The sequence below is a fragment of the Gobio gobio genome, assembly GCF_949357685.1.
Source record: "Gobio gobio genome assembly, chromosome: 2".
Lineage (NCBI taxonomy): Eukaryota > Metazoa > Chordata > Actinopteri > Cypriniformes > Gobionidae > Gobio > Gobio gobio.
Window position 1 is genome coordinate 32,131,164 of NC_137098.1, and position 22,630 is coordinate 32,153,793.

The 22,630-nt window shown below is 38.6% G+C and overlaps 1 protein-coding gene across 1 annotated transcript in view; it reads right to left on the reverse strand.

Moving 5' to 3' along the window:
* The window catches only part of lrrc4cb (leucine rich repeat containing 4C-b), a 33,743-nt gene extending 11,980 nt beyond the window's left edge, over positions 1 to 21,763 (reverse strand). The window contains exon 1 of the mRNA XM_079810177.1: positions 20,756 to 21,763. The gene's annotated coding sequence lies outside the window, so the exon portion shown is untranslated. The remainder of the gene's footprint in view (positions 1 to 20,755) is intronic.
* Between the last annotated feature and the right edge of the window lie 867 nt (positions 21,764 to 22,630).

A 22,630-nucleotide genomic window follows, 5' to 3' on the forward strand; every position in this document is an offset into this window, starting at 1 on the left:
CACTTTTAAACTGTCAGGACTCCTGCCAAAATCACATCCCACAGCACTGCAGCAGGTTAGTGGGGAAAAAAGCTGGTTAGTGAAGATTTAATCTCCATATTTATCATATTGTTGCACTGAAACGTAACGGCGTAGGAAACGAAGCTAAAGCACGTATAGCACTGTTGCGCCAGTTAAAACGGTTACTGAAAGCAGCTCTCGACAAATCGATGTCACTGCGGCATAGTTGCATCGGAACATTTCTACTCTGAGCACACTACATGAGAAACATCAGGACTTTATCAGATTTGCCCATATAATGACATTACTCAACACAATAGACTCTAGCAGATAATCTTTCAGAGCGGAAGTGTTCGAACAACTCGTATGTGGCTCTCCAACCACATCCCTGGAGAAAATCCATATTGTAATGGGCTAAGTTGTTGAGTAAGAATACAATTACAAGACAAAGAGAGTCTTGGCAGGAGACGGTCTTGCTGGAAATACACAGCTGGAGGGACTGGGATCTTGCATATTCTCATTGTGTTCTGGAATTTTTTGTAAGCCGTTCACAACTCAGTGTGCAATGCAAAAGTGAATACATTTTAAAGAGAAAGGTTGAAGGAAAATTACTTTGTAACATTTGGTTAGTTAAAACACTTATTGTCCCTGCTGTTAAGTTAAAGTACTTGTAATATCTGTAGTGACAGGGCCCAAGATGCTTTTCTTCCAGACTATGCGAGCAGAGCGATCACTCCTGAGCTTGGCCCCTTCAGTTTACTTCAGTGTTCAAATTGAAAATCAGGGAGGCAGAGTGCTGACCATGCTAAAACACAGCAGACAGCAATCTTTAAAAGCGCACCACACTGACCCCTGAATGCAATATAAACGAATCCAGAATCACAGGGACAGTACCTCATGAAATATGAAATGCAAAATCAAGAGTCACCTTTCAACATTCACCTACACAGTATTCTAGACCTCACACTGTGCCCATGTACACAAAATATGCTGTACAATGAGAATCTTAAATAGCCTACTGTAGCTGAAAGTTTTTTATTTAAACCTGAAAAGTTTTTGCAAAAAAAAGTACCTTTTTATAAAATGTCAATACCCTAAAAAATACATTAGCCTACTGTGTTGTCACCTAATGTCACCTTACAGAGTATCCATGTGATCTTGCCGCCTCTCATTTGTACAGGTACTTTTTACATAAGAGAAGCGTGTTTATTGTGGAAGCAAATAGTTGCTGTGGTAACAAACAATTATACCTGCTTGTATAGTGAGTTAATATCCTATCCTGAGGCTAAATATAACTAAATATTTAAAATGAGGAACATTTTTCCTATGTTGCTTTAGATCATGCATACGATTAACAGTGCTTTTCTTTATCTTTCAGTTTCATTAAAATTTTTAGTTAAAAATAAAATTCACAATTCATGGTCAAACTGTTTACATTATTGTACAGACAAAACAATTACACCATAGCAACTCCTAGTGTCAAATCAGAAATAATACCAGTAAAATCCATCCAACCATTTTACAAACCGCTTGTCCTGCAGGTGGTAGAGATGCTGGAGCCTATCCATGCGTCTTATGCTGAAGGCAATAGTATAATAGGTTGTTAAATTAAGATATCATGGCAAGTCTAGTACCTGTAGTAATAATACCTTGTGTTTTCAGTGAAGATATCTAGATATATACAGTAGCATTTAGAGCAAGTCTGGGCAACAACTCTGGCCCTGCGATCCACTTTTCAGCAGAGATTACCTCCAACCCCTAATCAGACTCACCTGCCTGTATCTTTCTAGTAATCCTGAGGACCATAATTAGCTTGTTCAGATGTGTTTGATTAGGGTTGGATCTAAACTTTGCAGGACATTGAATCTTGAGGGCCATAGTTGCCCAGCCCTGATTTAGAGAATCCACTAAGGCTATGTTCAGACTGCAGGCAAATCAGATCTTTTCAGACAGACGGTCCACACTATTAATTGCAAGTGATCAAATAAGATTTGTGTGTCCAGACATAAGTGTATCTGCATGGGTTGCTTTGGTTACGACATAGGCGTACACGTTTCTGGCGAAAAACGGATGCAGGAATAATGGAGGTGTATCATATCTCGCTGTCCAAATTATCGTGGTGGAGTTATTCAACTCGTGGTGCAGAACTCCTCTGTTGCACAAGAAAATCTCAACGACGGTATATATTGTGATGCTCTGTGCTGTATTCACGGCTGGCTTCGCTGTGAAGCGATGGGTGCTATGTTTCCATTACGGGTTTAGACGTTACCGTTGTGCATCATGTTAAGAGTGATGCAAAAGACAATTTGGTAGCACTTTAGAACAGAGTAATGAGTAATGACTCAAGTATTACCAAATCCTTCAGAAGGAATTATTTGGGTCAATATTCTAAAGTGAAAAACATGATAACTCTCTAGTAATTACTGAAGTAATTGTACATTTTTGAGGTTAGGATAGTAATTCCTTCTGATGGATTTGGTAAGACTTAAGTCATTACTAGTGGGTTAACATGATCTTCACTTCAGAAAACTGATCCTCATAATTAGGAATTCCTTTAGAAGGATGTAGTAACACTTGAGGTCATTACTATCCAAAACCTTACAAAAACCTCAAAAGCTTATACTGAATTCAGTCATTACTAGAGAATTATCATGCTTTTCACTTAAGAATACTGATCCAAATAATTAGTAATTCCTTCTGAAAGATTTGGTAATACTTGAGGCATTTTAAGATCTGATTTGAGCAGCCAGAGTGTCCAGAGTGTTGCATTTGAAATGCGATTCAAATCAGATTTTCAAACCACCTCCATTTTATTATTTGTTTTTTTTTTTTTGCCGTCAAGACTTTCAGAAACCCATCTGGATAAAATGTTGATGTGAAGTGTTGCGTATTCTGAGCTACCTGTACTGATAGACAAAAATGTTGTATGCATTGTTAGCCAATGTATGTATTTAGTATTTCACTCTATTTAAATATATTAAAATATGAGGCAGTTTTTGTCATTTTTTATATAGTGCTTTACTTTACAAATCAGGGGATCTCTCCTCAACCAGCACCAGTGTGCAGCATCCACTTGGATGATGCGACGGCAACCACAGTATACAACAGTGCGCTCACCACACACCAGTTATAGGTGGAGAGGAGAGAGAGTATAATAGAGACAATTCAGTAGATGGGGATTATTAGGAGGCCTTTAATTGATAAAGGCCAATGGAGGGAATTTGGCCAGGACACAGGGGTTACACCCCTACTCTTTTACGTGCTATGGGATTTTTAATGACAACAGAGGGTCAAGACCTCAGTTTTAACATCTCATCCGAAGGACAGTGCTTATTACAGTATAGTGTCCCCATCACTACACTGGGGCATTAGGATCCACACACACCACAGGGTGAGCACCCCCTGCTGGCCTCCCTAACACCTCTTCCGACAGCAACCTAGTTTTCCCAGGAGGTCTCCCATCCAGGAACTGACCAGGCTCAACCCTGCTTAGCTTCAGTGGGCAACCAGGGTGATATGGCTGTGGCAAGAAATAATATGCTAAAAATCTGCCTGACTACTAAAATGAAGTCTGTTTACAATTACGCTCCTCGACCAGTCCCATAGAGCAAAGACACACAAAAAAAACTAAAAAAGACATCAAAAAACCAGGGCATGACCAAATGCATGACCAGCTCTGCTGTGGCTTCTGTTTGACGCTTGTATGATTTAAGAAAAAAGGCAGCAGATAGAGTGAAACACACCATCTCTTATGGTTTTTCAGAGAACCGTGCCATGTTTTACTGCAGTGAATTCAGGATATCCTCTTTCAAGTTGCTGTGATTTTAATTCAACGACTGGACCCCACATTGTGTCCAGGCTGTTGCACAGCAGTTGTGAGTCAGAGCGTACACTCACTCCCTCTCTCGGTCTCTCTGTCTGTCTACATCTTTCTGTCTCCCTTTCTCTCACACAGACAGCTTGCTTAGGAATAATTCATGGCTTTGCATTAGAGCCTCTACAGTCGCTACTAAACAATAGAAAAAGCAAAATGATACTGTTGTTTACATTTTTTATGGTCTATATCTTCGAAATGGGTGTTTTAATAATGGCTAAGATCAACCAAGTTCAATTCCACTTTGAAGTGCTTGTCATTGTTTCCTGTTAAATCTTTTGCACAGCCAGTCCATTAAGCATTGCACTGACAACGAGAAAGAGATACTGTCAAGAGTATACAGCATGACTGTTTTCATCTTACATCAAAAGGAATGGGAATTTACAATGCTGCATGGCACACTATGTCAAGGAAACACCTGGGGTCCTTCTTCGTTTGTGCAAGATACCTCACATACATTCAGTGTTCCTTTAAGACAAGTCACCCGGAGACCATCATGGCGACACCCCAGAGGAGCTATTTTTAATGAGTGCAATTGGCATACAAGTACAGCTACTATCTACTTGAATAGGGGAAGACTGAAATCTCTAAAAACTGCAAACACATTATATAAAACGGCATTTATTTGGCTGGACCAGTGAATGCACATACTAGAGTGAACAAACTCGGCAGGACATACCATCCCTATAATCGCTATATTTCCATAAGTGGTGCATCTCCATCCCCTATACTGTCTCTGTGGACATGTGGATCTTGAGTCACAAAAGCTGTCATTAGGACTAAACTTCAACATGTTCACTAGGGCATCTTATAAGGGAAATGTCACTCTAGTAACGCTTAAACAAATTTGTTATTACTCTTCTTGAAGCAGCAACTTCTGAATGTTTAAATAAATGTGAGATTCAAGTGTTGTGGGAGCGGGGAAGAGTGAATAACATCTTAAAGGGACAGTTCAGCTAAAAATGAAAATGCTCACATTTACTCATCTTCATACTGTTTCAAACCATGACTCTTTTTTCTTCTTCTATGGAACACAAAAGAATATATTTTTTGGCCGAATACAATGAAAGTTAATGGGATGCAATGATTTTTGGACCCCACTGACTTTAAAAACATCTTTTGTGCTCCGCTGAATACAGAAAATCAGAGAATAGCCTACTTTGTGATACTTGTGTCGCACACAAAACGGAAAATGAAAAGGATAATAAAGTAATTACAATGACAGAATTTTCATTCATTTATTTTTTTTACTTTTTATAAGTTCAGCATTGGGTAAAGTAATGGAATCCCTCCAAAAAAAGAGATATTCAGCAAGGGTGCTTTAAATTGATCAACAATGTCAAAGACTTTTACATTGTATCAAAAGATTTCTATTTCAAATAAATACTTTAAACGTTCTGTTTTTAACAGTGATAATATTCAAATGTTTTTTAAGCAGCAAATCAGCATATTAGAATGTTCTCTGAATAGCATGTTTCACTGAAGGCTGGAGTAATGATGCTGAAAAATCACCAGATGGCAATTTGCATTAAAATACCCCCAAATAAAACATATATTTAAAAAAAAAAAAAACATTTACTTTAAATGTATATTTCAAAATATTACTGTTTTAGTGTAATGTTGATCAAATAAATGCAACCTTGGTGTCTTTCAAAAACATAGAAAAAACTTTGCAATAGTAGTGTATTTGAAACACAGTGACATTTTGGTGGTGTAACATAAACGTCTTTATAGAGTGACTTTTCCTAATGAGACTATGCTACTCTGCCCGCAATCAGAAAGAGTCATTAACTTCGCTTCACTTTCCTTTCAATATCTCCTAAATCCACATTTTTCTGTGAAGCAGATGTGAAGACGTATCCATTCTGTCGTCCTCTTAAACTCAACTCAAGAGACAGATGAAGATAGAGCAGAATAGAGAGAGTCAGGAGACTGAGGCAAAGAGTGATAGTGGTGCATTAAAAGGCAGAGCACATACAGTGCAGAGCCACATTCATTATTCATTAGCCAAGTTACCATGTGTAGTAATTAAAACACAAAATCTTTGTCTAAAACAGAAACTGCTTTAGTAGATGATTCTACACTGTCATTTCCGCCGTTAGATTTATAGGTAGGTTGTCAATGAACATCAGGGTTTTTATTGCATTCAAGATAATCATTCGATGGTGATATGTGTCACTGTACAGATACTACAGATGTTGCAGATTCAGTGTTGCCATGAGAACTTGGTGTTTCGCTTTGTGCATCTGCTTGAATTCAACTTCATGATTGTGGAAGGCAAAAATGGAGCAGGCAAGAAGAGTGAGGAATAACACAACAGCCTGACCCTGCTGGTTGAGCACAAATGAAGGAGCCACAGCTAGCATGGTGCTCATCCCATGCATACAGATTGCATTACACAGCCAATCCACTCAAAGAGCCTTTGCTCCTCTAATGCACTGACATGCCTTAGTGTGTGGAAGCGGGCAGTTTGACTCAGATAAGTGGTCCCTCATGGTCGATTAATACAAGGGAGACTGTTTTACTCATCAACCAGCACGCTCAGTATCGATGAAGCCCCCGTTAGCGAAACACTAGCCGTTGTCATCATCACACCTACCACTATTCCTCTCTGAAAAGTAGCACATATAGGGTCGGACGCTTCTTATTTTGACTCGAGATGGATGGACCGAGGCCTGTGTTTAAGTCTTCAAATGAGATGGGCTGTTGGTGATGACAATCTTGATTAATTTAGCAACGTTTGGAATGCCCTCGTTTGTTTGCACCCCTGTCAGCAGAGGGATTATCCGGCTGGACACTCGGCATCCATTTGCGGGAATGAGATGCGGCTGAAGTGCCGCCTCTGCCGAGGTATCTATCACACCGACACGGTGCTGTCACATACAAAAAACATGAATTACAATGCGAGCTTCTGCTGCACGCGCATTCGAGCGGCAGCGCTCACTCCACTGAAGTGAAGGGAACGCGCTACAGTAGACCAACAACTTATTTCTGGTGGAGAAATATGGTGTGAAAGCACACTGCCCCAAATCTCATTCAGCACACCTACATGTTCCCGTGAGCAGTTTTTCACTGTTCAAAACAAATATATCCGCCTAGTCATTAACCTTAATGACTGCACAACACAGACAATGCAGAAGAGAACAGGGGAGGCAAACAGTGGTAACCATTACTTTCCCTGCTTGAGATGACAATAGGAGCAGCTGAGGGCCTCCAAGCTATAATCTGACTGTGGCCGCATAGTCTCCTCCGTCATTAGTATTGACTCTGCATGAAGCCTGGCCAATTGAAGCACTCAGCTGCAAGCATGCCGGCACACATAAATCCAGTGTGTTTCAAGCCCCTGAGTGTCTCTCCGAGGAGGCCGGCACATTACCTCAATTCATTCTAGTTTTCAAGTTTATGGAACAATTGGAATATTTGGATAGTATATTATAGAATTTCCTACAGAAACTCACCAGAGTGGCCTGGGATGAAAATCAATTCTGATGCAAGAATATTCTTACTTTTATAAGGAATGTTTTTTTTATAAAATAGAATAGAATATACTTTATTCTCCCATTTTTGGGAAATTTGTCTTGGACAACCATGACATGGCCAGTGCACAACGTTGGACTGACATAACACATAATACATACAATAAAATAATAATAATACATGCAACAATCCATCCAAGATATATTAAAAACCTAAAATATATACAAATCTAAAAATCTCTACTCTCTATTCAATAATTTAACAGCAGTTGGCATAAAATATTATTTTTTTTATAATGATTTGATTTACACATCAAAATCTAAATCCTATAGTCTCCCGTAGGGTAGAGGTCTTCTAGCCTGGCTCCGCCCTCCGTCTGGGATTTCGGTATATTCTCTTGTTTTCTCCGATCAAATTTTAACCGGTCCAATCAGCGAACAGAGGGAGTGGCTGTGAACAATGACATTGATGTCGTGCGGTAGTTTGAGATGACATACGTCACGACCAAACGTTAGTGATTGGTTATGGCAGATCCAGAGTGGCTCTGGGTAGATCCAATAGTTTTAAACTTCAACAGAGTACCCGCCTTCAAGGAAGTAAACGCTTGTCAGAGAGTGGCCAGACTCTCTGTACAAATGAAATGTACGAGAGTCTGGTAGGACCAGGCTAGAGGTCTTCAGGGGTCCACTTGGATTGGAAAATCCAAGGTCTTCGAGTCCAAATCGTTGACGAGTGCCTCTGACATGTTCGGTTTCGGTATTAGTGGCTTCAGGTCTCGGCTAATTTAAAATAAATGTGCTTTTATCGAATGGACCCGAGAGGACCCTAATTCTTTTAAACTATGTCAAGCATTTAACAAAATGTTATTTAAAACAATTCTATGACAACATTATTATCTCATGTTTTCTACGTTCTCTCTGAATCCACGTTTCTAAATACAATGGACTCTACGCAAGGTTGCTTCCACAATTAGACTAATTTGCTCCACATTTTTGCCTACCTTTTCAACGAGCGTCATCAACATGGATTTTAGACTCGCTGCTTGCAAGTGTCACGGGATGACTGAGGAAACTGAGGTGAGGACTCAAATGCAGGAAAAAACGGATGAATTTATTATAAAAATAAACATAAACACAAACCAAAAAACCCACAAGGGGGAAAACATAACATAATAGGAACAAACAACATACCAAAATTATCAGGGAGCGGATCACAGGGAAGGGCGACAAAGACCAGACAATACAACGTAAACCACCAAGACTATGAGCACATGGGAACTATATAAAGGGGAAGAAATCAGGAGGGAACAGGTGGAAGAAATCAAACACTAATCAGATAACAAGGGGGAGGGATCAGACAAAGACACGAGCACAGCCCAAAACAACAACACACCACATGTGCTTCACAAGACAGGACAGACATGTGACAGCAAGATCTTCCATGGATTACTGTGAACGATGTCAATCAAAGTGGCATATCTCACACCCTCTAGTAAGATAGAGAAGGCCTTTAAATCGGATTGTTTCAATTATGTTGACGACTTTGAGAGCAAGTTTTCTCAAGCTAACAAGCTTAGTTTGTGATAGTTCATTCACTTATACGTTTAGTTTTCTGTTAAACCTTATTAGATATTCTGTTTTTATAGTTTCACTAATGTTATTATGCATTATATTAGTATAATAGTCATCTTGTCTTTAAGACTAGTAAGTCAAGTAAAAAGTGATTCGGGTCGGGTACAGATTTTAGGACCCGAATACCTCTACCTGAGGGTAACATTAAAATTCTCATGTAAGATGTGTTGGTCATCAGTAGCATAGCCTGTTTTAAAACAGACACCTTGACCAACTCCTGTATGGGTGGCTTCTCTTCCTACCCTATAATTTTTTGTTTTGATTTCCATGGAACAGCCAAGTTTCCATATACCATATACAGTCAAACTAAAAATTAATCAGACACCAGATATAATTTTTTAGTAGTGGGTGCACTTGTTAATTTATGTAAGTGAGGAAAGCAAAATAAAGTATCTTGTGACATATTATACCTAAAAGTTCTTCATAGAATGGACTACCAGTAAAACTGATACAAATTTGGGACCAAAACCTGACAGTGAAAATGTTTTGCTTAAAGGGTTAGTTCACCCAAAAATGAAAATTATGTCATTAATTACTTACCCTCATGTCGTTCGACACCCGTAAGACCTCCGTTCATCTTCGGAACAGAAATGAAGATATTTTAGTTGAAATCTGATGGCTCTGAAAGGCCTCCATTGACACAATGCACGGTTCACTCTCAAGACCCTTAAAAGGTACTAAAGACGTCGTTACAAAGTCCATCTCACTACAGTGGTTCTAAAATAACTTTATAAATCGGCGAGAATAGTTTTGTGTGCAAAAAAACCCTAAATAACGACTTACATAGTGATGACGATTTCAAAACAAGGCATCATGAAGCTTCGAAGCATTATGAATCAATGAGCCGAATCATGATTCGGATCGCGTGTCAAACCGCCAAACTGCTGAAATTTGGCGATTCAAACCGCTGATTAGACTCGCTGATTCATGACGCTTCGAAGCTTCATGATTCCTTGTTTTGAAATCGTCATCACTATGTAAGTCGTTATTTAGGGTGCGCACAAAAACTATTCTCGCCGATTTATAAAGTTATTTTAGAACCACTGTAGTGAGATGGACTTTGTAACGACGTCTTTAGTACCTTTTAAGGGTCTTGAGAGTGAACCGTGCCATTGTACCAATGGAGGCCTTTCAGAGCCATCAGATTTCAACTAAAATATCTTCATTTCTGTTCCGAAGATGAACGGAGGTCTTACGGGTGTCGAACGACATGAGGGTAAGTAATTAATGACATAATTTTCATTTTTGGGTGAACTAACCCTTTAAGTGTTTTTTCTTTAATTGCTAATGCAACCTTTTACACCACAGACATAACAAAATTAAGTATTTCTTGGTAATTGGTGAACCTAAAATGGTATTATCTAAATGTTTGTACTTAAATGTAACAGCTGACAGCAGCTGATTGGTTGATTGTGCAATCCATTACATACCTTTCTATCAAAGTTATCTAACATTATCAAGATGAATTTGTTCTGAGTCTGACACAGTTTAACTCTGAGTTCTTGTCATATTTTATTACTATTTTTGAAACTATAGCGAATAAACTGTGATAATGTGAGAAATTGTTGAAGGTGTCAGAATAAATGTTGGTTTGACTGTACCTGTAATACCATATCTTATCAAGCTCTGAAAAACAGATTGATAAAAAAAGTCTTCTGGCTTCCTCTAAAATGCTTCAACGTTTCTAATGTTTCTCAAAAAAGATTAAGAGAAATTTTAAAACAGATCTGTCTCTAAAATCTGACTAGATGAGTGACATTCGAAACCTATGACTACACATCAACTGCATTTTATATAACACATTTTTTGAAACAGTCTTAAGATTCTCTGAACTGTAAGTGCAATTGTCACAACTGTTCTATGGGACATCACAACATTGCATGTCTGCAATATGTAGTAACTCTAGTTATAAACATAGTTAGTGTGTTAGCAAATTGTCCAAAGCAACCAAAATGAAAACACATTATTTTTCTTTTGCGTCATCATCATGGTACTGGTCAAAAGATTTAGATGACTTTTCACCATGGAAGTCAATGCTGTTTGTTAAGTAAAAAAACATTTTGTTCGACTTTTTGTTGCTTGACTGCTTATAATATATTATAATATACAAGAATTTAATTTTGTCTAGCTGAATGCTATTGTGTATATGCTTCTAAGATAGATTTTAGCAGTAGGTAAAAGTTTACTGATAAAAAGTCAATACTGTAGTACAAATAATATGCACATTTGTATGTACAGTACTTTTATTCCTGTAGCAATACAGATTTTAATAATTAAATGGATCGTTTTGCATATGGCTCACACGAAAGACCGTTTAGAAGTTTATGACAAAGAGTATGAAGATATTACTCTTTTGCACACGTGCCAAAAACACATGCCATTTGATTAAATGAATGGACAAATTCACATCTGGTTTGAACAAGAAACGTATTGGTAGAGATCAGAAAGTAGTGTTTCGAGGAAAAATAAATATAATTCAAATTCTCTTTTTTTTACTAGAAAATGTTTGACAAAAAAAAAACTTTTAAAAGTTTTAAAAGCCTTTCAAAGTTTAAAGTTATAGGCCTTACAGACTAATAAAATCATCGGACGATAGAACAACAGAATGATGGAATGACAGAATGACAAAGATAGATAGAACACACAGACAGACAGAAATACAGACATAGATGATATATAGATAGACAGACAGAGAGACAGACAGACTAGCCTATTCAAATGTTTAAACGCAGATGAGCGAGCGCGGAAGTGCATGAATGTGATACAGAGAGTAACTTTCGTGTTCAAACCAAGTCGAGTTTGAAGAAAAACACTCAGGTAAGATATGTAAAACCTTGTTTAGTAAAATCAACACAGAATGAGAATATATTTATTAATTACAGCATTTGCGACTCAAGACACTTCAGACACTGGCTCATGTATAGCAGTGTCTGCTGAAATGCCAAACTCTTCCGATCTATATCCGCCTCTGCCATCATATTAGGAGAGTCTGTTGGTTGGCAAATGTTTTTATTGTGGAACAGCTCCGATCCCGGACCCTGTCACAACAGTATGCATTCTAGGAAGTCTGTGATTTATCAGCCTCAAAGACATGGATCTCTTTGACACACTTTGTGAATCCAGGCCAACTGATCTGAGAGGCTTGAAAAAGCCAACTGCCTTCAAGTTCCTCTCCCCATATCCGAAATATGCTGAGAGTGGGAGAAGACATCCTCAAGGGGAGGGGAGGGTGGCTGTTTGAAAAGGGGTTCCAATATAATGAGCAACCCAGATTTGTACTGTGCCTTCCACGGCGGTGATGACAAACATACAGTGCAATCAAGGCAAAGTGATATTTATAAGCTGAGCTGAGCTGAGAACACCTCCCTCTCTGTCTCCACTGACTAATCTCACTGAACAGTACAATTTATGCCATTTGGCTCATCTGTAGGATATAGTGTTGACACAGGATTTCTGAATCAACAATCAGCACAGAGGTTGTCGCTATTGTGTGACAGCACAAGCTCTGTGGCGGCTCTGTCTGAACCGCAAAGGCTGAGTATTTCAAATGCACAGACATTTATTACAGCGACTGAGGCCTGGGGGTATGGGAGTCAATTTTCATTTTCACTGAAATGAGAGGTTTGCTTAATAAGCTGCTCAAAGGACCTATCTCCATAGATTTAAAATGCACGAACGTTAACCTCTCTGTGCCTATGCATCTGTGCGACACCCTGGCTCCTCTCCAGTGCGCCAAATGACTCTCAGAAAGGGTTTTTGTGTCCGTGTATGGCATTAGGCATCTGCTGCAGAACTAAAACCAGTGCAGCATGTTTGCTCCATCATTTATCTGTAGACATTTGGGCTGCATCCTGTTCCCCAAGACCTACATCTTTTGCTTACGTAATTCACATTAGGCGATCTGCTCTTTGCGTTGGCCACAGGCTGACACATCTACATCAACAACTGATTCATTGCGCTGTCTTTCGCATAATAAAAGAGACGATAAAGATTCTAAAATGTGTTCGAGCTAAAAAACATCAATAGGGCGTGCTTATATATCAGTTCACACAGCTTCACAGGGCTATAAATGAAGCCATTTTGGATGGATCTAATTGTTAGCTTGTGTCACTGTGCAGGGTAGCTCATTACATATATGCTTGATGAATTTTACTATGGCTCCAAGTGGGATTTGAACCCATGACCTCAATATTGCTTGGCAGGCAAGTAGGCAATGAGCAAGGAAACCAGGTTAGGCCATTCCAGGAGCACATTCACCTCAATGCAGTCGAAATTGTTAAGGGAGATCTACTGTGACAACCAACATACTGCAGGTAATAAACCACGGTATCTTCGCTCCAGTACAAATTCACAGAAGAGTAATGTGAAAAGGCATTCACAGAGGCCACATGACCCAGCAACAGCCTTTGGTGATTCCAGAATTATCATCAGCTAGAATCTGCCACTGGAGACCTTATTAAACATAAACATAAAGCCTGAATAAAACACATAAAAACCAGAGGGTTTTTCGTAGCTCAGTCGTCTTGGGCGCTAGATCAGATATGAGGATTGTTAAAAGTTACAGGATAAACAAAGCTTTACAAGCTTGTGCCTTGTAGTCTTGTATACAATATTTTAGCTCAATGGTTCTTTAATTCATGGGCAGGACTAATACAGGAAACATTTCAACAGTAATGGCATAATTCAAAAGATATTATTTTGCATTAAATTGAGTGACTATCTTTTCTAGTCTAGCATTAGTGATGTAGAGTGTAGCTGATATTGTCTTCAAACATACCAGAAAGATTTCATCAATAGCCACAAAATAATCGAATGTTTGTTGTACATTTCACAAGGGTTGACATAAATATGAATGCATTTACCAAGTGCTATCGATTCTACAGTAATGGTCCAAAGGTCAAACATTTTAGCTAAAGAGGAAGTCAGACATTAATCCCACTTAATATTCCACCATTGTACTATTGTTACTTTAAATTCTGCTGGGATGGAATAATAGGGACACCACACGATTAATAAAACTGCAGAAGCAGGACTCACCGTAGGCTGGATTATATCTTGTCTAATATTACTTCCGCTGACCCGAGAACAGTACACCACGGTGTGGTCATTCATTCGGCCTCACTGCATTAACTTCAGCAATGACAAAAAAATGCATTTACAGATTTCGCTAGAGCACAATCCTCCTCGTTTTTAGCACATATATCGCGCGTTTGAAGAAGCTGGTCCACACAATCCCTTCAGTCTCTGTCATGAAACTTTTTAATTTTGCACAGCCTGACCCACATTAGAGATGGTCTTTATGAAGCATCAGGTTGAGCAGAAGCATTTGAACTGCTTCATTTTTCTCTAAATGGCAGAGATTACTGAGGTTAATGTGTGTGATATTGGCTAAATGCTCTCGTTTACAGGCTCCTCCTTGCCTTAGGGGAACTGAATAGTATCTGGCATTTTTTTGGCTCAGCAGACACATTCAATACATTAACACTCATCCTGACAGCATGTCAGTGTCTGCATTACACATTGAACCTTGTTTCTTTGAACTGCTTGTGACATATTATCAATCAAAAAAGAGGGGATAAGGAATGTCCAGCCCAGGAATTAATTTCAGGCCACAGTCTTAGAAAAGAAGAATGTTTTCATAACAAAAAGGTGTGATTATCAGGTGATGCTTTACTGTGAACAGTATTACTCCATTCTTTCAAACTGCAAATTAATATAATGCTTTTTTTACATAGTGACCCCAATGGATATGGATATTAATCACACATTTAATTTGAGAGAATTAATTTTCTCTAAAACACTGTAATTAAGCTATTTGAAGCTTTCATTTAAGCTGGCTAAAATGATTATGGTCCACGGTGGACTGAAAATGCTCCGAACATCTGTCATGGATTATTTGCAGTGAAAGGCAAAGTTAAAGCCCATATATTTATCTAAAACACAGAGAATCATTATTATATCTGTAAGCATTAATTTGTCAAATATTGTTGCCATTCTGTTATTACTTGTTACTCTTTTATCTTAGCTTAGGCAGAGCACAAAAGTGCTTGGAGAAAGTATATATTAAGGACACCCATAAAAAACTAAAATATGAATTAGCTAATTTGTTTAAAATGATTTTCAACACTTTTTGTTATACTGGTTGGAACTCTCCTGATAGCAATCAATAATATACAGTGGCAAGAAAAAGTATGTGAACCGCTTGCAGAATCTGTGAAAATGGAAATAATTACTAGTACTATGGGAGATTGGGCCTTCTGCTCAGCTGCCCCCAGTCTGTGGAATGCTCTCCCTGACCACTTGCGGATCCCACAGACTGTAGATGCTTTTAAACGTGGTCTAAAAACCCACCTTTTTAGCAGAGCTTTTGATTGATTTCTTACTTTAATTTTTCTGTTTTATTTATTCTTATTTATTTTTATTTAATTTTTTATTGTTTTAAATCTGTAGTAGTTTGAGATTTTGTTTGATGTAAAGTGCGTTACAAATACAATTTATTATTATTATTATTATTATTAATTTTAACTAAATAAAAGAGATCATACAAAATGCATGTTATTTTTTATTTAGTAGTGTCCTGAATAAGATATTTTACATATAAATGTTTACATATAGTCCACAAGACCCCCAAAACAGAAAGGTTTATGAACCATTGATTCTCAGTGCTGTGTGTCGTTCCCTGGATGACCCACGGCTGTTTTTTTGTTTTGTGATGGTTGTTCATGAGTCCCTTGTTTGTCCTGAGCAGTTAAACTGCCCAATGTTCTTCAGAAAAATCCTCCAGGTCCTGCACATTCTTCAGTTTTCCAGCTTCTTTTGCATATTTGAACCCTCTCCAGCAATGACTGTATGATTTTAAGATCCATCTTTTCACACTGAGGACAATTGAGGGACTCAAACACAACTATTAAAAAAGGTTGAAACATTCACTGATGCTCCAGAAGGAAACACAACACATTAAGAGCTGGAGGGTGAAAACTTATTGAATTTAAAGATCAAGGTAAATTGTACTCAATTTGTCTTCTTGGAAACATGCAAGTATCTTCTGTTGCTTCTGAAGGGCAGTACTAAAAAAAAAAAAAAAGAGATTTAAACAAAATAAGAAATATTATGAATTCTTCATCCTGTTCAAAAGTTTTCACCTCCAGCTCTCAAAGTGTTGTGTTTCCTTCTGGAGCATCAGTGAATGTTTCAACCTTTTTTAGTAGTTGTGTTTGAGACCCTCAATTGTCCTCAGTGTGAAAAGATGAATCTTTAAATCGTACAGTCATTGCTGGAGAGGGTTCAAATATGCAAAAGATGCTGGAAAACTGAAGAATGTGCAGGACCTGGAGGATTTTTCTGAAGAACATTGGGCAGTTTAACTGCTCAAGACAAACAAGGGACTCATGAACAACCATCACACAACAAAAAAAACAGCCGTGGGTCATCCAGGGAACGACACACAGCACTGAGAATCAATGGTTCATAAACCTTTTTTTTTTTTGTCTTGTGGACTATTTGTAAACATTTTTATGTAAAATATCTTATTCAGGACAGTACTAAATAAAAAAATAACATGCATTTTGTATGATCTCTTTTATTTAGTTCAAATTATTCACATTTTCACAGATTCTGCAAGTGGTTCACATACTTTTTCTTGCCACTGTATATAAAAAAAGTCTCAGGACCAAAAAATATTTGTCCAATCTTTGTATTCGGTCCGAATGCAATGATAGAATGTCCTGCTACTTGCCTGTCAACCTATGTATTTCCATACCTCTGTGCACCCTATTTGCGCAGACATCACAGCGTGAGCGTGAGACAATCGCAGACATCATCAGCGTGTTCCGTAAGGCTATGCAGAGAGTTGTACGCAAACAATCATCCAGCATGCAAACAAACAGCAGCCACCTTTTAACCAAAACATCAAGCTTATGCTGCGTTCACGCCATGCCATAATCGTAATTAAGAGATGGCAACCCGTGACATTCTACCTTGAGCTGTTCATATCCACAAACTCGATTTTATGCCTTTCTATCGCAACACTGTCAACGCCGAAATTAATCTGCAGCAGTCATGTGGTACAAGTCAGAGCTCTGTAAATTGTTTATGCTATTATTAGGGGTGTGACAAGATCTCGTGCCACGAGATCTCACAATATTGAAATGTGACGAGATTTCACGTCGAGTGAAAAGCTCTCGCGATATCGCCATGACGGAGTTTGAGGATGAAATTAGCATGGAATATGCCACCACTACTTTTACATTACATTAAACTGTCGTTTAGCTTTTTTTATAGAAATAAAAACCATTTAATTCAGTTGGATAATGGTCGCTTCAATTGTAAACTATTGTAAATGTCTGCTCTGCTCATCCAGCACAAGCTTCAGAGTCGCACACAGTGCAGCAGGAATCACAGTTCACTGATCACCTGACGAGAGTACAGGTCCTTACACATTGGATTATTCGCAAAAACGCGATTTTGATGTGCGAATAATTCGCGCAATGGTTTTATTTTTTGATCAGTTGTTTGTGTAATGGTAAATGGAAAATGGACTGCATTTATATAGAACTTCAGACCTATGGCCATCCAAAGCACTTTACATATTGCTTCACATTCACCCATTCATACACCGATGGCGGTGTCAGCCATGCAAGGCGCCATCCATCTCGTCGGGAGCAGCTGGGGTAAGGTGTCTTGCTCATGGACACCTCGACACTTGGTCAGGTGGAACCGGGGATTGAACCACCAACCTTCCGGTTTGTAGACAACCTACATAAGTAGGTTATGTAGTGCTTCCACACCGAACGCGAATGTGCTGCGGCGAAGAAACATTGTTTATTTTTTTCATTTTGATGTCGATTTTTTTAAACTCTCGCAGCGACAGAAAAGGCTTAAACCCATCACATACAAGGAAACAAAGATGACGAAACGTCCAGTTGATGTCATTAGCTATTCAATCAACATTAACCTTTGCCAGGTATGGCATTGTAGTATCATGTAGTTGTAATTACAGCTGTAGCTGTGTTTGCCCACTGTAGGCTACAGACAACGATAACATAACCTTTTGAGTTAAAACTCGTAGATTTTTTTTCTAAACTTAATTGTGTCCGCGACTATAGAAAATGAATGCATTTCCGTGAGTACAACTGAGGCGCTTAAATGTTTACATTGTGACTCAACTGGCACCACAGCTGCTCCGGATCGACTGGTTCCAGAAGTGTGTGGTTTGACCCGTCAGATGCCCTGCCACTGTCTCTGGAGGAGCTCCTCAAATTGTCCCACGGACATTTGAAAGTAAGTGCGGAACCGGCCATGATAAAGTTTTAGCTCCTGTACAAGATTAGCATACTCCCCTTCAGACTCTCTGTTCTTTTAAGACTGGGTGCACCCAGAACCTTCTTTTCGGTCTTTTAAATCAAATGAAAAGCTCGTCTTCACTGAATGAGGAAGTGTCCATGTTTTCTCAGTTGTCGCCACGAATGTTTTGGAATGTTGGAGCTCTGAAACGTCACAGACGTCGCAAATTTGTGTCGCGGCTGATGTGAATGGTTTTGACGCGAACTATTCGCACACTAAATATTTGCTTTTCTGCTTCGCTTTTTTGTTACGCATCCAGTGTGAAAGGGTCTTTAAGCGAGATCACTGACAAGACCATGGTGGAGGATTTGTTGCGTAACAGAGCCTTTACGCGTCTGATAAATGTCTTATCTTGTAGAATAATTGCTCAGCAGTCAGCACCACCGCTCCCTATACACAGAGTACGTGCGATCGCAAATTCGATTCGCGAAAGAAAACCGCAACCTCCCTGATGTGCGCAAATTAGCCTACATACAATAGCCTGTCTCCCGATATCAAACCTATCTTAGGCTAGGCTGTGTAGTTGTAGCCACATCTTAGCTCTGGTCTCTGTATGCACTTTGAATATTGAGAGAGTACTTTGATTATGGGCTTTTTTTGTTTGCACTTAATAAGACTAATAAAGAACTGTTTTATTTATTTTTGTGATTTATACTGTTTTATGTTTTATTTCAATTTGTGGAAAGGAGTTCAATTAGGACTCAATAAGAAGTTCTGGGAGCTCATAATTCATGTTCAAGGTCTGAGGAAACTCATACAGGAGAGAAGCCAGTCAGTTGAGTTTGTGGCAAAAACCTTTTAGAGTGCTTGTACATTGTTGTCTTTCAATGCATATGATAATTCATACTCAAAGTAGAACTGAAATTACATTTATTACAAGATAAATAGTTCAAACTTTTCAAACTGCACCTGCAGACCATTTTTCCAGTCATGAATTTCGTCATTGAGGATTTATTAAAAATGCTGTGCAAAAATCTCGTCTTGTCTCGAACCCAATCTCGTGTGCTAAGTGTCTTGTTACACACCTAGTTATTATTGTAATGGTATGTGCTTTGAGACATTAGGTAATGTAACGCCGTCTCTCATGATGCTTTGCAGACTCTGCTTTGGCAGTGCGCGTTCATGTGTTTTGGAGGAGGCATGCTTTGGAGACGCTCTGAAGGAAGGGTGGTGGGATCATGCTTTCAAAGCTAGCTCACTTTTGCTAGCCTCTCCGAAATTGCCTATTTGTCTAAGAATTAAATTTGACAGAACTTTTTTGGGAACTAAATTAGCCACTTGTTTGTTAACACTGATAAGTACTAACTGAGTAAGTATGGTGTGGTTACCAGTTGATAATTTACTGGAAACATCACGCCATCCTTGCAAACTACAAATTAATATAATGATTTTTGTGACTGTAAAGGATTTTTAGTTTTAGAGAATTCATTCTAAAATACTGTAATTGAGCTACTTTGAAGTAGTCATCTCACAATGTTCTTTTCTGCCATAACTTGATATGGTTTTCAGCACCATGCCCCCCCCCCCCCCCCCCCCCAAAAAAAAGACGAACTCCTCATTCCTCAATACCTCTGGTGAAGCAACAACCCACGAACCGATGAATCATCCATCATAAATTACGTAAGCTTTCTCAAAAACCAATACATGTCTCAGAAGCTTTTCCAATAAATCAGATTTGCTTATAGTGTCCATTACAGCACCTCAGTATATGAAGTTTTGAAGCCTTGTGAGGGTTGAATGTTAAATGCAGATTAGCACCAGTGCGAGATGCCCGCCTTCCTGGAACTACACTGCTGGGAGTTTTTGATGTAATTTTTTTTAATTCAATCACAAATTAATTGTACAATGGGTTATGATGCAGTTTGTTAACTACTAATCTTTCCTTGCAGTATTCAGGAAGCATCAAAACTCACTGGGGTCTATTAGAATCAATGAGGAACAGTTGTGTCGACCATCATGGATACACTGCCTCTTTCCCCTTGTCTCTTTAGAGCATAGCAATGCACATGTGAACAGAATATGAATGACCCAACGCCATATTCTAGCAAAAGTAATGGTAAGTAGAGCAACAGAAAAGCATAAGACAGATCACTATGACAAATATTGCACAATCTACCACATTACAGCCACAGAAATAATGCAAACCCATTACCCCCATGCAACAATGATGGATGGATGGATGGATGGATGGATGGATGGATGGATGGATGGATGGATGGATGGATGAATAGATAGATAGATAGATAGATAGATAGATAGATAGATAGATAGATAGATAGATAGATAGATAGATAGATAGATAGATAGATAGATAGATAGATAGATGTTTAAAAAGATGAAATGCATCTATTCAACGTCAACTTAATAAGAAAATAGGTTCGCTTTCAAATAGATCTGCACAGACCGGTTAGATTAGGCTACGGTTCCTTACCCATTTTTGTCAGGAAATGCGAGCTGTGAAGCGATATCAGTAGATGGGAGCATCACTGCAGCCCTCACAAAACCCCAGTTCATGTAGAATCCATGCACGATGTACGGAGATGCAAGTAAGAGCAGTGCGCTCTAAAGCGCTCGGTGAGCTTTGACAAAGCAAAGCAGGTGCAAAAAAGGGGGAGGGGGGCTGGAAGAGAACAAATCTTCTACAAAATCTGTAAAGAAAAGGGGTCATAAATCTACCACCGTTTGTATGTTTTGCTGGACACATAAAACAAGCCTAGTATCCACATCCGGGAAGGAAATGTCTAAACCACATGGGCTTTCAACAGCCTCCCTTTGGGTAAAATCCAGTGGAGTTAGTACTTGGTAGGTTTCTCTGGTCGAGATGTGCCCTTTAAAACCCTTGCCATATACCGCCGTTCTTCAACGCATACTGGCCCCACGCTCCTCAGATCTTGCCCACATCCACCACCGCAGTCCATAGATGAAACATAACGTGCTGACTCCGCTGAATGCTGTTGAATGTGTTACAGCATCACCTCACAGCTTCCTCGAGTCCGCACTTCTTCCTCTCGCCTTATTTCTCGTGAGCGATGTCCACTGCAGAGCCTCCTCAAAGTTGAACCACCGGCTCGACTGGACACGTGAGACTCAACATCCAACAATAACGTTTTAATTCGTGTTGGTAAGGTATCTTCTAGCTAATTCTGTCTTTTAATGCCGGCGTATTAAACTTAACACGTTCCTTTCGCGAATCTCAGCTCACCGCGTCTGGGCTCATTTAAAGCGACGTTTGTTTGGCGCTGCAGTTTTCCCCTTCTTTCGTGTTGCTTATAAATCGCTGTTGCGCCAGGCAGCTCTATGTTTCGTCAGAAAATGTAAATAGAAAGTGTAAGCACACAGAAACAGGCACCCGTCTGTGAAAATGTGGCTCAGGAGAAGGGAATATTTACAGCGCAGTGTCAGGTTTTATATTAAACCTGACACTGCGCGTTTGAAACGCATCTGTTGCTGAATGATGCGCATATGTGAGTGCGCGCGCACAGTCTACTCACTCATTTCGTCCAAAGCCAAAAGAACAGCGAGATATCTTTATTTAAACTTAGCTTTATTAATGTGTGGTAGTGATTTGTCTTCTCCTTTTTTGGCACAAATTGATGTGGGATTGCCACCTACCGGAATTCATCGATATTTTGCCAAACATCACCAGAAACACCACATCTCTAAATCTTATTTACAGAGAAGCATTGTAGATATTTTTTCTATCATTATTTCTTTCCTACCTTTATGAACACAAATAATTTTTTTATTTATTTATTTTACAAAAATATATTTTTAGTGTTTACAGGCTATATTGTTTTTTAGTTTTTTTGACCAAGGTATTGTATGCAGCTTTAATTAATTCTTTATGAATCCATTAATCAAATTTAACCCAATTTATTATTTTTTTAAGATTTAGTCATTTAGGATGAATGACTAAAGGTCGTAATTGTTAAGTAATATGTCATTTTGGTTATGGCTTTTGAATTCATTTTGAATGAGTTAATAGTCATGTGCCTCAACAAGTAAAGTCATAACATAATGATACCTTTGTAAATCGTTAGCTAATGATTAATTAAAGCAGACAACTGGAAGTTGAAATGCATGGCTTTGACCCATTGTGGTAATTAACATATTAATTTACACTATTAGTTAGTATAATATGTTATTAGGGAATTAATACAATATGACACATTTAATTACACCAAAAAATTGTGCTATATGGCACTAAAAGTGGTTCTTGGCTCGTAATCATAGGGTAATTTAAGTGCTGTATAGCACCAATCTTGGTGCTTCAGTGGTTCTGAAAAATATAGCACCATTTTTTTTT